Consider the following 14,243-nt stretch of genomic DNA (forward strand, 5'->3'; position numbering starts at 1 on the left):
GCTTCCCAGGAAAAGTGGTGCGTCAGCTGCAGGTTTGATGTCCAGGCTCTTGCCCAAGGGGAGGCAGGTTGGCACCCAGAGATATTGACATGGGGACAGATCATTAGCCCTCTCTATCCACCCTGCCTCAGTCCCACGTCTCTGTTAAAGGTGCCATTGTGTGCTGTTAAGGTGCCAGAAGTTTCGCCTGTTAGGCATAACAGGTAGGAAGACCATGATTCCCGATTGTTCCGCCCATTAATCTGCCATTGTGAGCATGACAAGAAGTGCAATTATTTCCTAATATGACACTGCGTTTAATGGCATAATGGAGTTCAGAATTTCTTATGTGTTGCTGTTTCTCTGTAGGCACATGAAATATGATTACACGTTAGCGAAAATGAGATATTGCATAGAAATACAGGAGTTTATTGATTTAGAGTAGGCAGCCTCGCCGCGAGATGGAAAAAAAATAGCTCGATTGAGCAGCGATTTTGGTGGTGTAATGATAATTGCAGCTTGAGGTAGAGATAAAGTTTCTCAGACAGGCCAACTGAAAGCCTCATACCTGGATTTCTCGAGAAGCAAGAACTATGTGCTAATGATAACTGGAAGATTGTACTTCAGTATTGCGTTAGATTGTGGATACACAATTGTGGATACTCGGCCTTGCAATGAGCTGTTAGTGCAGCAGTATTTCCTCAGAGAAATATTTCTTGAGCTACGGGTGCTTTTTTGTCCCTAGGCTTATATATGTATATATCTATGTGTGTGTGTATATATATATATATCATCACATGAAGTCACTTGAAGATCTTTCTGCAAACTTTTTTGCAAACAAAATCTTTCTACCTTGCTTTTGCTACTTTTTTTTAATTATGTCTCAGACCCAGACATTTAGTAAAATGATTAATCATTTTTTAAATGTGGTCATATAATTTCTACCACAAAATGTTGTGAAATAAAGTACAAAATGTGATGAAAATTACATTTGTTGGTTGAGAAAAATGGCACAAATTACGCAATTCTCATGTGATTCTCATGAGTCCTCTCCATTTTTGCACACTGTTATTGAAAAAAAACACACCCCAAGAAAAGTTTTGGAATTTTTTTTTATGAAAGTGAATAGTAGTTTAAGTATATGCATCTAAATATGATTTGCCTGAATTAAAGCGCAGCATCGTATATGGTGGCGCGTTTCAGCAGCAGGTGCCTCGTCCTTCAGCTCAACCTTTGGAAGCTGCTCTTCATTCTGTGACTTTTCTCCATTGGCTCATTAGAGTGAGCCATAGTCCTCTAGCACCGGGAATGGGACATCTGTCACTTTACATTTAAACAGAAGATCCTCACCGCACACTCACGTAAGAGACAAACAATCCATCCTTATTTACCCAACACAATTGCAATTGGATTGGATTTTGGCTATGGAGGTGAGCGCTTTTCAATTTGAATCAAAACCTTAAATAGTGTTTTTATTCTCTTCCACTGCAGCTTTGGAAGTCATGAATAGAGCCCGGGCTGGCTAAACACGAGTGACCTTGTGCTTATATTGAAATACCGGGTGATACGAGGAATTTAGTTAAATTAATTGTCCTCTGTGAGGTCGCAAAGAGTTTGAAAAAGCTCATCTAAGCAAATGTTCTGGGTTTGATCTTTTGCTGCATCCTCACCAGCTTTTACAAATGCCGCAGTGTTTTCTGAATATAAATGCGGTTTTGGATAACTCCAGTGACCCGAGTGCATGGGATCTTGTGCCATAGGCATGATGCTTAACTGGCCACATCATCTTTCATGAACACATATCCATCCCGCCGCTTCGGCATGTCAAACCATCGGGGGATAGAGCAGACACATGGACAAAACCATAAATTGACATGCTCGGCTATCGATGTGTTTTCCTCAAATGTCAGTTTGTAGTGTAGAGGTCAGCATGTATCCTCTTAAAATGCAAAGCTTGCTGTTAAATAAAGATGAATGGCGTAAGGTGGCACGTAGCCTTGCGGATTGATCCAACTTTCCGACCCCATGTGTGTAGGCCAGCCCAGAGGGTTCGAACCCCCCAACACCTTTCTCTAATCCTGCCTGGCACTGCCTGATAAGTGCATACTATTTCCTATGGTCCAATGTGAAGGCTTGCATATTCTTTGCTTTTCTCTTTCTGTTCAGCTGTTGTTTTGGAAGGTAAAACCGGAGGGGTGGATTGTCCTAATGCCAGAGTGAGCCAAATGGAACAAAAGTGAATACATTTTCAATGAGAAGGAAAGTAAATACTAATTTGTAAAAGTTCCATTGCATATTGGCCTTCTTTGACTTTTTTTTTAATACTTCTGAGTAGTAAGGCAAAGCAAACGCCATTTGTTAATCTTGTCAGGGTGATATTTTAACAAATCAGGTTTGGCATAGTAGGAATTGGCTTTTTTTTTTAGCTACTCCTAGAGCTGGCAAGCTGATTGATAATGATTTGGTTGATAGTGCTTAGACACAATGTTGAAAAAAAATCCTCACAAAAAACTTCTCTACATTTTCACAGGTTTAAAGCATTTAAAGTGCTTTGTTAAAATGTAGTTGTATTAAGGCCCTTTTAGTCAGTCTAATAAATACTTGTCCAAGTTCACATTTCATTAAAAATATATATATACTGTATACATATATATAAATATATATATATATATATATATATATATATATATATATATATATATATATATTTTTTTTTAAATATATATCTATGTATCTATATATTTATCTAAACTAATTTATTTATTTGGATTAAGCCTATCTTTAGGAAAATTAAGAATAAATGAATACGCTTTATATGATTTTAGTATTTTTAGAGCCTTTGTGCTTAAATCACAAAAACATCATAATGCAAAAAAGGCTTTTCCTTATTTTTGTTCCGTTTGGTTAATGTTGAATTGTGTCTTGGACTTGTTCTTGACCTGCTTTCATGTTTTTGGAGTTCTAGTCAGTGCACACAGCCGTTGTGTATTCAAACATACTCACACAATACATACTGATACAAAATACAGCATTGTTTCAGGCCTGCGAGAAAAGAGTTGTGCCTTCATGGCCATAAGCCCTTCTATCTCTCCTCTGTGGATAAAGAGAAGAGCTGAACAGCGTGTGTCAATTTAACATTGCCTTATGTTTATACCACTGATTCTTTGCTGGCTGCCTCTCCTTTGCTCGCAGCGCATGATCTTTTCCCTCAAATGGGAAAAAATGATTCTCAACTACAACACTGCGGTTCGATATATCCCTCTGTATCAATACATCACTTTGACAACAGTAGATGTTGAACTTCATGTGAATGCATCTTCGATATGATTCACTTTTATATGTTTTCTGCCTGACGTATGCAGTCTAGCATCAGCCTTTGGCGCAAACAGAACACAACCGTACGTCTGTGATATTGAAAGATGTTTCATATTAAAAATTAAAAATGTATGACGTTAAGCAGAATCGGCGTTCGCGATTGTTCACAATAATAATAAGCCTAATGCGTTTCATTTCAGTGGTGTTTTGTTTTTTCGTATCGCGTGTGACGATTCCCAAGAAAGACAGGTTTCGGATATTTTGTGGCGTAACTAGATTCACTGCTAAATCGAGGCTGGAAAGAGTCAAAGTTCACGTCTCGAGTACCACAGGCTACTCCAGTGACTCTGTATCTACCAGCAGAGAGAGTCATGTTTCTTGCTCCAAGGTTGCCATGGAAACTATACTGGCAAAACAGCACCAAATGAGTAATGTCCCCATATGCTTTTTGTGCTATTGAAGGAAAAAAAAATATTTTAATTGCCCAGAATTAAGGAGAGGAGGGAGAAAATGTGCTAGTTCTGCTCTCCGTAAGCTCATTATTTATTTATTTCGATTTTATATATTTTTTTTTCTCGTAAAGCCTTGCGTGATGAAAGACCATCTGTCATGTCTTAGCTGTCTTTTCCTTTGCAGTTTGCTTGACTTTTTAATTCCGATTTCCCTCACTCATCGAGCGCCTGGACGGGCGATAATGAGACTGTCTTAATTAATAAGAACGCACCCACCTAGCTCGTCTCAGAGCAATGGGAAAGACGGCCCCCTCTATTAGGCAGTACGTACACGGTGCCCCTGACCAAATTACAGTCATTTCATTTGCTCTCCTCCTCATCACTTATGTAAAGATTCTCGCCCCGGGTGGAGGTGTTGGGACGGTGTGGGGGCGTCAGAATAGCTGCAGAGGGATAAAACAAGAAAACAACACTGACAAGCAAATAAAACCAGACAAAGGGCTTTGACAAAAGCTTATGTATGTATGTTTGGTAAAGGAGGTGGTTCTATTTTGGATGGTGTGTGTGTATGTGTTTATTTTGCTTGTGGGAGAGATTTATAATGCAGTTTAGCCGGGCGCTGCACGCACAAAGGCGCATTCTCTCATTTTTGCTTTCACGCCCACGTGTGCACAAACACACACGCAACGGTAGGGGAAGCCGGTGGGAGAGGCGGCTCCGTTTCACGGGGGGTGGATGGGTGGGACTGCGGCCGGAGAGAGTGATTCCAAGGCAGCTGATGAATGGTGCCACTGATGGGTCATTTGTCCCGGTGATAGAGTTAGCCACTGCCCTTTGGGAGGAAGAATAAAATAAAGAAAGCTGGAGAGGAGCGTGACGGATCGGCCAACGGTAACAGAATAAGTGGCTGCCTCACACATGGCTACCGGATCCGACCTTCCTCTAATTGGACATTCTCGGGGAGCAAGAGGGCAGAGAGTGTGTCTCACATAACACGGAGACAGGCTGGACATGGTGACAGAGAAAAAGGCGTTGGGTTTACACAGGGAGGGATGCACATCAAAGATTGCACATCAAAGAATACAAAGGGATTAGACTTTTCTGAACTCTGCTTTTTGAATCAAAAAAGTGTAGTAAAGGAACGAAGCATTATATTATTGGGGAAGTCGATTTATAATGAGTTAATTTAGTGCATATGTACATTTTGTATTTTGTTAGATTACTTATTTTAAGTAACTTAATCTAAATACTTTGGAATGTTAAATGTAAGGGGGATGTTAACATTGATGTTTTGTTTTTCATGTTAAAAATAGGCGGCATGAATACATTTAAAACAATTATAAACGTAATGCTATGGGATTACAAATGGGCAATACAAAATTTTGAACAGAGAAAAAAACGTGGAAGGAAATATGAAACTAATACCGCCAGTAGGTGGCAAATCGCTGTCTTAATGAAAGAGTCACTGAATCGTTTGATTCGTTTAAGCAAAAATTGCAGCCTAATGTGATGTTCCATAATTTTCACATTTATAAGTAAAATCTACTTTTTATTTCCACAACTTTCTAATTTGTGCGCTCATAGACTGCATGACCGAGTCACAGTATCACCAGTTGCCTCAAGGTTAACATTTCCAATCATTTTACATTAATATTAAAATAAATAAATGACATTAGAAATCAAAGTAATCACTTTGTTAATCTAAAAAACTTTTTGGATGTAACTATGTAATTTGTATTTTAAATATGTAACAATGTTGCATGTATTGTGTTACTGTATATGTCTAAACTGAAGTAAAAAAAAAAAATACAATTAAAAGAATTAGTAATATGCACTGCTAAGAACTTAATTTAGACAACTTTACAGGCTCAATATAACCTAATTTCAGATGATGTATATATCTCAGTTTCAAAAAAGAAATTATGGTCCAGGGTCACATATATTATTGTTGTACATTTTACAGCATTATACTATAGAACATATTCACTAAATTGAATATTAAAGGGATAGTTTACCTAAAAAAAAATGTCGCTATCCAAACTTTTACTGGTGGCCATTGACTTCCAAAGTAGGAATCAAAACACCATGGAAGTCAATGTTTACCAACAAGCTTTCAACATTCGTTTCACATGCCTTTAACAGAAGAAGAAGAAAGAAAGAAAAAAAATGTTTGGATGAGCTATGCCTTTAAGTAGTAGTAATATTAGTAATATTTTATCATTAATAGCAGTTGGCGTGACATTTAATTAATTTGATTATATTTTGGATCAGTTACCAATTACAATGAACTGCAAACATTCATCACGGCAGGAAAACACCACAAAGCAGTTTTTTCCACACAATTGCATAGGTACAGCAATTTCACAGTTTGCACTTTCTTTATGAATGTCATATGATGCATCTCACAGCAAATAAATCAAGCGTGCATCATGTTAATGTACCGAGGTGTCAAACTGTAATGCGGGTCAAAGGAGAATAAAAGTGTTTTGGGATTGTTTCTAATAGCAAATCATCACCTCAGCATGTGCATATCAAAAGTGAGACTTGCAAGCTTGCAAAGTTCAGCATGCTTTAAATAGCAGTGCTTAGGAGTCTCTCTGAAGTATGAGTATGCAGTGCTGAGAAAATATGGATGCAGATAGTATATTTTGTAAAGTTGATTTAAGTGACAGGATTCTTCTGTGAAACTTAAACACGTGGCTTTCAGGACTTTAATTTGAATTTAATTTAGTTTAATTACATTTTTATTACTATATTTGTTTATCAAGTGTCACTTCGACTCGTTCTTATTCACATAGATTGCTTTTGTTGCTGTTGCGTTAACAGGACAATTCAGAAGTCACACCTGTTAGCAAATATGCTCGTCAATCCCAAACATTGTACCAACGTTGCAAGTGTGTGACATCCTCAGCATCTGCTGTTTTTTTTTTTTTTTTTTTCCTTCTGCAAACATTTTCCAAGCCACTCTCTCTGTGACTTCCCCCACTCTCCACCCGGGCGGAAGGAGGAGGGGGGTGTTATCCAGGCTGGCAGCCCAGAGCACCCTTTTTGAAGCTGCTCTGAAGAGCATGGTCTAGGTAATCTCTGCTCGGCTGAAAGCCGTTTACAGAGAGAAGGAGACAGAGGAAGAGGTTATACTGGGGAGAGAGGATGCAATGGAGAGTGACGGAGAGAGAGAGAGAGAATGAAAGAAAGAAAGAGAGGCAGGGGATATGAAAGAAGAGCGAGAACAGAGCCCAGGCAGAGGATGATAAGACCGGGGGGATTTCGTTGCTGTTTTGGGGTCAGATTAGGAATGGGGTCTTGCTTTTGTCACTTGAGGAGAGAAGGAGAGAGAGAGACACACATCTGAGAAGCAGATAGAACAGTGTTGCATTGTGGACTCCTTAAAGTCCCTCTCTGCGTTTGGGTTTTTTAGTCCAATGTAAATTCATGTTCCAGTTCCATTTGACCTTTACATAGATTTTATGGCTTTACGCAACAAATATAACAATGTTTTTGCCTTTTAACATACTTTTATCGTACATTTTTTGGTTAAAAAATAATAACGTACAGCCAAAATCATATTTCTTGTACTGTAGCATTTATTTGTTCCTCATAAAAGGTTGGACCTGTGCCTTCCTTTCCAACAATTAGTCATCAAATCATCTGTTTGTCTGATGTGTATTTTTAAATCGATCTTAAGATCTGCTTACTCACAGGTCATTATTGTAAGTCATTTTGATCTGGTTGTGACTGAAAGCGGTAATGTGAGTGGGTGTGTTTTTAACTTTGTTATTAGTCATTTAACAAGCGTATTCCATTGGTGCTGATTGTAAAACGCTTGCGAATGTAAAAGGTTTGTTCATGTTGTCAGCGTAATCAGCCAGTAACAGTGACATTGAGGCACTGACTTCTATCATGTGCCTTTTTCTTTAGTATTTCTCTGTTCTTCAAGGAAGAGAGACGTTGCCTCCTTATGGAACTTTAGCCCCGTTCAGAACGAGAACAATAACTATAAAGAGAACGATATTAGCATCCACACCAGCAAACAAAAATATCTGTTTATTCTATGCACTTGCTCATCTACCGCTTTAAAATCTGGAGCTTGTTATAGCAGGATGGATTCGGATTGGCTTTCAATGTTTGCATTATTCATCAGCTGAAAAAAAATTAAACCGGCGATATTCTCTGTGCATGTATTATTATAGCTGTGGTGTGGACTTTAATGCTCTTTAATGTTGAGAATGAGTTTTAGTTTTTTTAACTATATTTTTATTGTTATCTTTATAGTTATTTTGCTTGGTGGGCCTCCAACGGTTCTTTAATCCACTGTTATCCTTGTTGCAAAATATTTTTGAAACTTCTAATAGGACTATTATCAACAGTGTAGCAACATTTTTCTTTTGGTTAAAAAAGCAAATTTGTGTGACAAACTTGAATCTGTTAAAAAAAAAAATCTGTGTGGGAATTCCTGGTACAATTGCTGAATTTTGCCCACAGAGAAAATTAGTTAATGTGAATGTACCTTTTAGGCAGTGTCACTTTGGTTGGCTGATGCATTATTCAGCCTCATATTCTGTAATATTAATACTTTTTCTTTTTTTTTATATAGTTTTTTTTTTATTGCTCCTCAGAATCTTTTTGTGGTGGCACTGCCTCCGCGAAATAAAATGCCCCTGAGAGAGAAGTATGGAAAGAAAGAGAGAATAAGAGATTGGACAACAGCTGAGAGACCAAAAGATAGAGTTGGTTTACAGCGCAGTGTTGCCATGTTGATCATCAGTTCTCCATCAAAAGCAGTTCAGAGATAAAGTGATCTAATAGAGCTGTCGAAACACATACTCAAATATTCAAGGCAAATACTAGTCTGTATATTTTACCCAAACATGAAAATTCAGTTATTATTTACTCAACCTCATGTTGTAACAAACTTATAAGCTGTTATTTTTTTCAGCAAAAAATTTGTATTCACATTGATTTCAGACTCTATAAAATGACCAAAAAGTGGTCCATGTGATGTTTAACTTTCACCAAAGATGCCATATTTGATTTGAAAACTGCAACGGAAATTAAAAGTCAGTAATTATTGACTTAAATGTATTTTTTTCAGCACGCAACGCTATTTAAAGCTGGCTAATATAGCACAGAAGTCATATGAATGGCTTTTATACTTCCTTTTTGGGCATTTAACAGCCTGAGGTCGCCATGTCGTTGTACGTGGAGATTCATTATATTCTTGAGTTCCACAAAAAGTATAACAGCTTTGGGTTTTGAAACAGCATGAGGGCCAGTAAATAATCCCGCGTAAGTGATATTATTAATGCATTCCCAAAAAATCATTAAAACTGAATACAAGAAACGCGTTGTATTGCCATGCAAAAGCACAATGAAGCTCATTATTTGCCTGGTGCTGTTGCTACAGTAAACAATCGCGTAATAACTGCAAGGTTAAATAAGGTATCTAGTTCACCCAGTGGTGTCACATGACTAAATAACAGTACGAAAACTCTCCCATTCGTGTGTGTGGAACTTTTAAAAGTACAGCATCTTCCCACGTGTCCTTTATTCTCATCACATGTTCCCTCCCTCCGCTGCCTCCCCATTTCTCTCCTACCGTTCGGCTTCATCCTCGTTCTCCTCTGTGTTTCAGTTTCTTTTCTTGTGTTTTTCTGTATGTGCCGGCTCTTCGTCACCCCTCCCTTTCTCTTAACTGTGCTTTCACAGCTGACTGTTCTCTCTCTCTCTCTCTCTCTCTCTCCCGCTCTTCCACTCGTGCAGGTTCATCGGACAGAGTGACTTGCCACGCTCCGACTGCCCCCTTCTCCCCACAGTGAGTATTGTCATGCTAATTTTACTGATCGGCACCGCGTAGAGAATTTCCGTGGTCGTGGTTTGCTTTTCCGCGTTCTGCGCTTATCTGTTTTGGAGGGGGACAGTCGAAACGGTGTGATGCATGAGAGGAAAGAAAGGGAAAAATGGAGATAGAAAGAGAAGGAGAGAGCAGAATTCATGTGTGATTGTCAGAGTTTTGAGAGTTGAGCTCTGTGAGATTGACACATCTTTGAACTGGGGCTGTGAAAGTTGTGCTGTGTGTATGTGGAGATGTTAAACGTGGATGAAAAGGTGCTTAAAGGGGCTCAATCTCAAATTAGTTTAATCCAAAGCCATGAATCTTTTTATGCACACTGACACATGCATTCTCTTTGGCGAGTGTGAGTGTAAACATACTGTAATATTGCTTTGCATTTGAGTGCATGCAGGTGGAAAGTGCTTTATAGTTTCTTTTTTCTTCTCAGACAATTTATGTCAGTGCTGCATGAATTTAATATTGCTTTGACCTTAAAATGCTTCAGCTCATTTGAATTATATCCTTCAATTTATGTAGGAAAAGTCCAAGATTCTATTACAGAGCAAAGCTTGAGGCGTTCACATTTATGCACATGCTAATTTTTTTCTACTTTCTTTTTTTTTCCTTTTAAAATTTTCACATACCTTAATATTTTTGTAATTTAGTATACCTTGAAATTACAAATCCTGCCCCATGACAAAATACCTTTATCTGCTAACTGGCAATTTAGGACAGCACTTCTTAGACAAGGCCTGCAGGTGATAAACAGACTGGGTGGTGAATTAATGGCAGACGGTCTTAATTCAGTGACACAGGCTGAAAGCAAAGGAAACACCGTGTCTGATTGGTGTAAATATGCATGAAGAAATGAGGGGAGATCCTTTACGCAGGGCTTTTTATATAGTTGTCTTTGCAACTGTATAAAATCACGGGCTTGTTTATCTCTGCCAACATTAACGTAATTGTTGTGAAGGACGCTTCACAAAGTGGTTTAAATGGTTAGCATTAGTTGGTTCATTTAGGTTTATTGACCACTGTTCCTTAGGTTCATTCATGATATATTAACTGATTAATTTATACTGCTGGAATCTTAAACATTCATTAGTATACGTAGAAATTAACACTAATCCAGTATAAAAAATGCTATTGCATTAACTAGTTCAAATGTAGGCAACCTCTTTGTAAAGTGTTAGCTAAATTGAGCTGCTGGAGAAGATACAACGCCTAACATCACAGAAACCAACAAAAGAAAGTTTGACTGGAAGTGCTGAGTAAGGATAAGACTATCTAACCTCAAGCAGACTGCTGTTATTCCTTAAAAAAAAGGAAAGCGTCTTGTATCATAAAAAACCCTTCAAACAATGCTATTGATTCGATGCATACAATAAAAAGGAGAAAAACAAAGATATATGTGTGAGCCTTATAATTTATCTTTTGCTTTTCTCGGCAGTCTGAGCGTGTGGCAAGGCTTGCCAATGTCAGCAAACCTAACATTACTTACTCCTCAACAAATTTGTTAGTCATTGCTCAGAGCCGGGCTCTCGCGCATGACTTGGATGGCCGTTGAGATGTGGTGTATTGAAGGGGAAGGAACACACTGTGGCCCAAAGCTCAGGCCCGATGACACAGAGCAAGCAAGAGGACTGGAAAGGTGGAATTCTCCTCGAACTCTCCTCCAGAGTCGCAGGGCTTTCAAGGTGATTTTGGACGAGAGGGGTTCCGCTGGTTAATCTGTACAGACAAAACATTGTTTCCGGAGGCGATCCTTCGCTAAAAGATCCCCAAGGCTCGGTGATAGCATCGCAGAGGTTTAATCGTGAAACAAACTAGTAACCTACTCTGGTCATGTATTTTGCCTAGAGCTTTTCTGAGCACTGTGGAATCAGACAAAATGCATCCAAGCTTTTCGTGTGGAAAAAGCACACTGAAGCCTAGCTGAGTACCATGGGCTGTTTCAAATCGAATATCAGCATTTGGCTCTGAGGTTGAATTTTTTATTATTGTCAGATCAACCAGATGTACAGTTGGTTGTTTTAGCATTTTGACGCCTTTAACTTTTTCTAATAGAATTTTTTTTTTCCTTGACAAATAAAAAAATTATCTACTTGCCATTGGCCAACACTTTATGTTAGAAAGAGAATGGGAAATGTTGCGAGACAAATCTAAACGCAAATCTCCCACATGCTCAGCATGTATGCATTGTTATTTTTATTTATTTATTTATTTTTTCAGTTTGGCTTTGATGTGGGCTCTGTTTCCACCGTATCCATACCTCAGGCAACAAATAAACAGCCTCGGGGCTACTGATAAAATGCATTTTTTATATACAGTGCAACCATAATGCATGCAAACCGCCAGGCCACAGCTTCAACAATAGATGCACATTTTCTTGCAATAGCTTTCACACAATGCAATCATAACAAATGCTTGATTTTCTCTCACGGCGACACATAATATCCTATCGGTGTGTATTCTGCCATATGTGCGAGCACATGCCTCTCTAAAATCTTTAGAGAGAGCGAATCCATGCACCAGTAACACCCCTCCAGCGTCTCGCAAACCGTCATGTTGTGACATTTCTGCTGCGAGACAGTGTAAAGTTCTCTTTTTGAGGCTCTGTCACAGTTTTTGCCCTGTGTAATGTAGTTTTGATACAGAGACTAGATCAAATACTCTGTGATCTTTCACGCTTAAATTATTTAAGGTCCCAAGATTTTTAAATTTAATATCATGCACATCGATATCTAGCCTCTCTCTTTCTGGGGATTAGACTCGCTCCTCAATAAGATATGATGCGGGTCTCGTTTTTACATTGTGTCATGTTGCCGTTTTTCTGTTCATTTGGAATGTGACTACTTGTTTCTTTTCCTTTATTTATTAGGTCTGATGGCTTACCTTTGAGACAGATCGATGCTGTCAGTCACTATAAATGAGAAGCACTCCACCAATTATAGATGATTAAGTTAGCCTCCACCAGTCAGAATGCTCAAATCCCAGGTGTTTGCAAACAGCTCGTCTGCTGGTGCAGAATTTGACTGAATACCTGAAAAGAATTACAAGGGTGGCGTTACTCATCATGTCGGCCGAAAAATGAACCATGCAAGTGTGACAATTCTAGTTTGTCAGATGCACAGCAGAACATATGGAAGTTTCATAAAGTAACATGAAATAAATCTGCAAGACGACATGTCTGTTCCATTTCATTAGATTTGTAAATTTGTGTGACACTCTCAACATATGTGATGAGAGAAAAAATAGACTGGGCCTTTTGCACTAAAGCAGATGAAAAACTTAACCTGGACGATTATTGCTCTGTCCAAATATTTTTTCTCCTATGAAAGTTTTTTAAGGCTTTTCTTGCACACGGGGCACGCACTTTTAGTAATGAACTGACAAAACCCACAGTTCTTGTTTTGGCTAGTTGGGATTTTTGTTGTTATGGCTGCAAAATCAAATCAGTAACCACCATAACAATTTGCACAGACTTGGGCTTCACAAACATGCAAATATGCAACGCAAACATGGCAGTCAATTAGATGATAATATCCGAGTTTTGTCATTTACTCTGTTTTCTTTCATATTATCAAGGAAATCCTCTTACATGCCACAGTTGCAGTGAAGTTGACACTTGTCAGAGCTACAACCGAGCGCTTCTTTGTTCTACCACTCCGGCTGTGTGTGTGTGTGTGTGTGTGTCTCATTAAATGTGGATGGTGAACTTGCTGCAGATTGCCTGGAGATTGCCGCTCTCTCTGTGTAGCAGAGAAGCCTCCGTCCGTAGATGAGGTGCGATTGACATTTCTCACTGGCCCTCCGCGGGGTGTCTGTAAGGATCTTGAACCCATTCAGACTGGCTCCGAAATCAAATCACTGCCACCGCCACCGGTCTCAATGGCCACATCAATTATTTAGCACCGACTCGAGTGATCCAAAAGGTTGGGGGAATTTGATTTTGCAGGTACCTCTGGCTAGCAGGACCTTTGACATCGGTCTGTGCAAAAGAGGAGGACAATGATAATGTACCAAAGGTTAGTCACCTTATGCTGATTTGTGTGTAGAATGGCCCTTATTGATGCTTGTTCCAAAAAAAAAGATGCTAATTGTGCCGAAATATTCTCCTTTGTGCATGCTCCAGCGTATCTCCCATGGATGATGAATTTTCCAGAAGAATGTCCTCGATTCCTCCAGTTGGTAATGTTTTGGAGGTAGCTTGGGGTTATCTGAGCTAATTAAAGTTTGATTTGATCAAAGTACACTCTTTTTCAGCTTGAATTTTAATTAGGCGATGGGTCACTGGTCCCCGGTCCATTGCAAGGACATCTGCAGACTTTCTAATGTAATCTGAGACTCTTTTAAATTCAATTTAGGGGATTTAATAGACAACGGTGGCTTTCGGACAGTGCGCGGGGATAACCATCTCGTCTACCGGCTTCCCGTCGGGACAAAGGGGGCGGCGGTCTCCCCAGACGATCCTCGTGGCCCTGCTCCGGGCAGTATCACAACGGCAACTCTCGCTCCCTTTGGCCTATTACCGCAGACAATTAAACCCGCTATCACTGCCGAGACAGAGGGAATGTGTTAAATGCCGGCAAGCTGGAATCGCCAGCTTATTTGTCCCTCTGCTATCTGTCACCGGCACAAGCTCTGCCAGCATATGCAGAGTGCCT

The 14,243-nt window shown here is 39.2% G+C and overlaps 1 protein-coding gene across 5 annotated transcripts in view; it reads left to right on the forward strand.

Moving 5' to 3' along the window:
• The window catches only part of rbfox3a (RNA binding fox-1 homolog 3a), a 363,663-nt gene that overhangs the window by 97,026 nt on the left and 252,394 nt on the right, over positions 1–14,243 (forward strand). For 4 of the 5 annotated variants that reach the window (XM_043253944.1, XM_043253939.1, XM_043253938.1 and 1 more), the window contains one exon: positions 9,507–9,558. The exons of the other annotated variant lie outside the window; for it this stretch is intronic. The gene's annotated coding sequence lies outside the window, so the exon portion shown is untranslated. The remainder of the gene's footprint in view (positions 1–9,506; positions 9,559–14,243) is intronic. 5 annotated transcript variants of the gene reach the window in all.

The sequence above is a fragment of the Puntigrus tetrazona genome, chromosome 12, assembly GCF_018831695.1.
Source record: "Puntigrus tetrazona isolate hp1 chromosome 12, ASM1883169v1, whole genome shotgun sequence".
Taxonomy (NCBI): domain Eukaryota; kingdom Metazoa; phylum Chordata; class Actinopteri; order Cypriniformes; family Cyprinidae; genus Puntigrus; species Puntigrus tetrazona.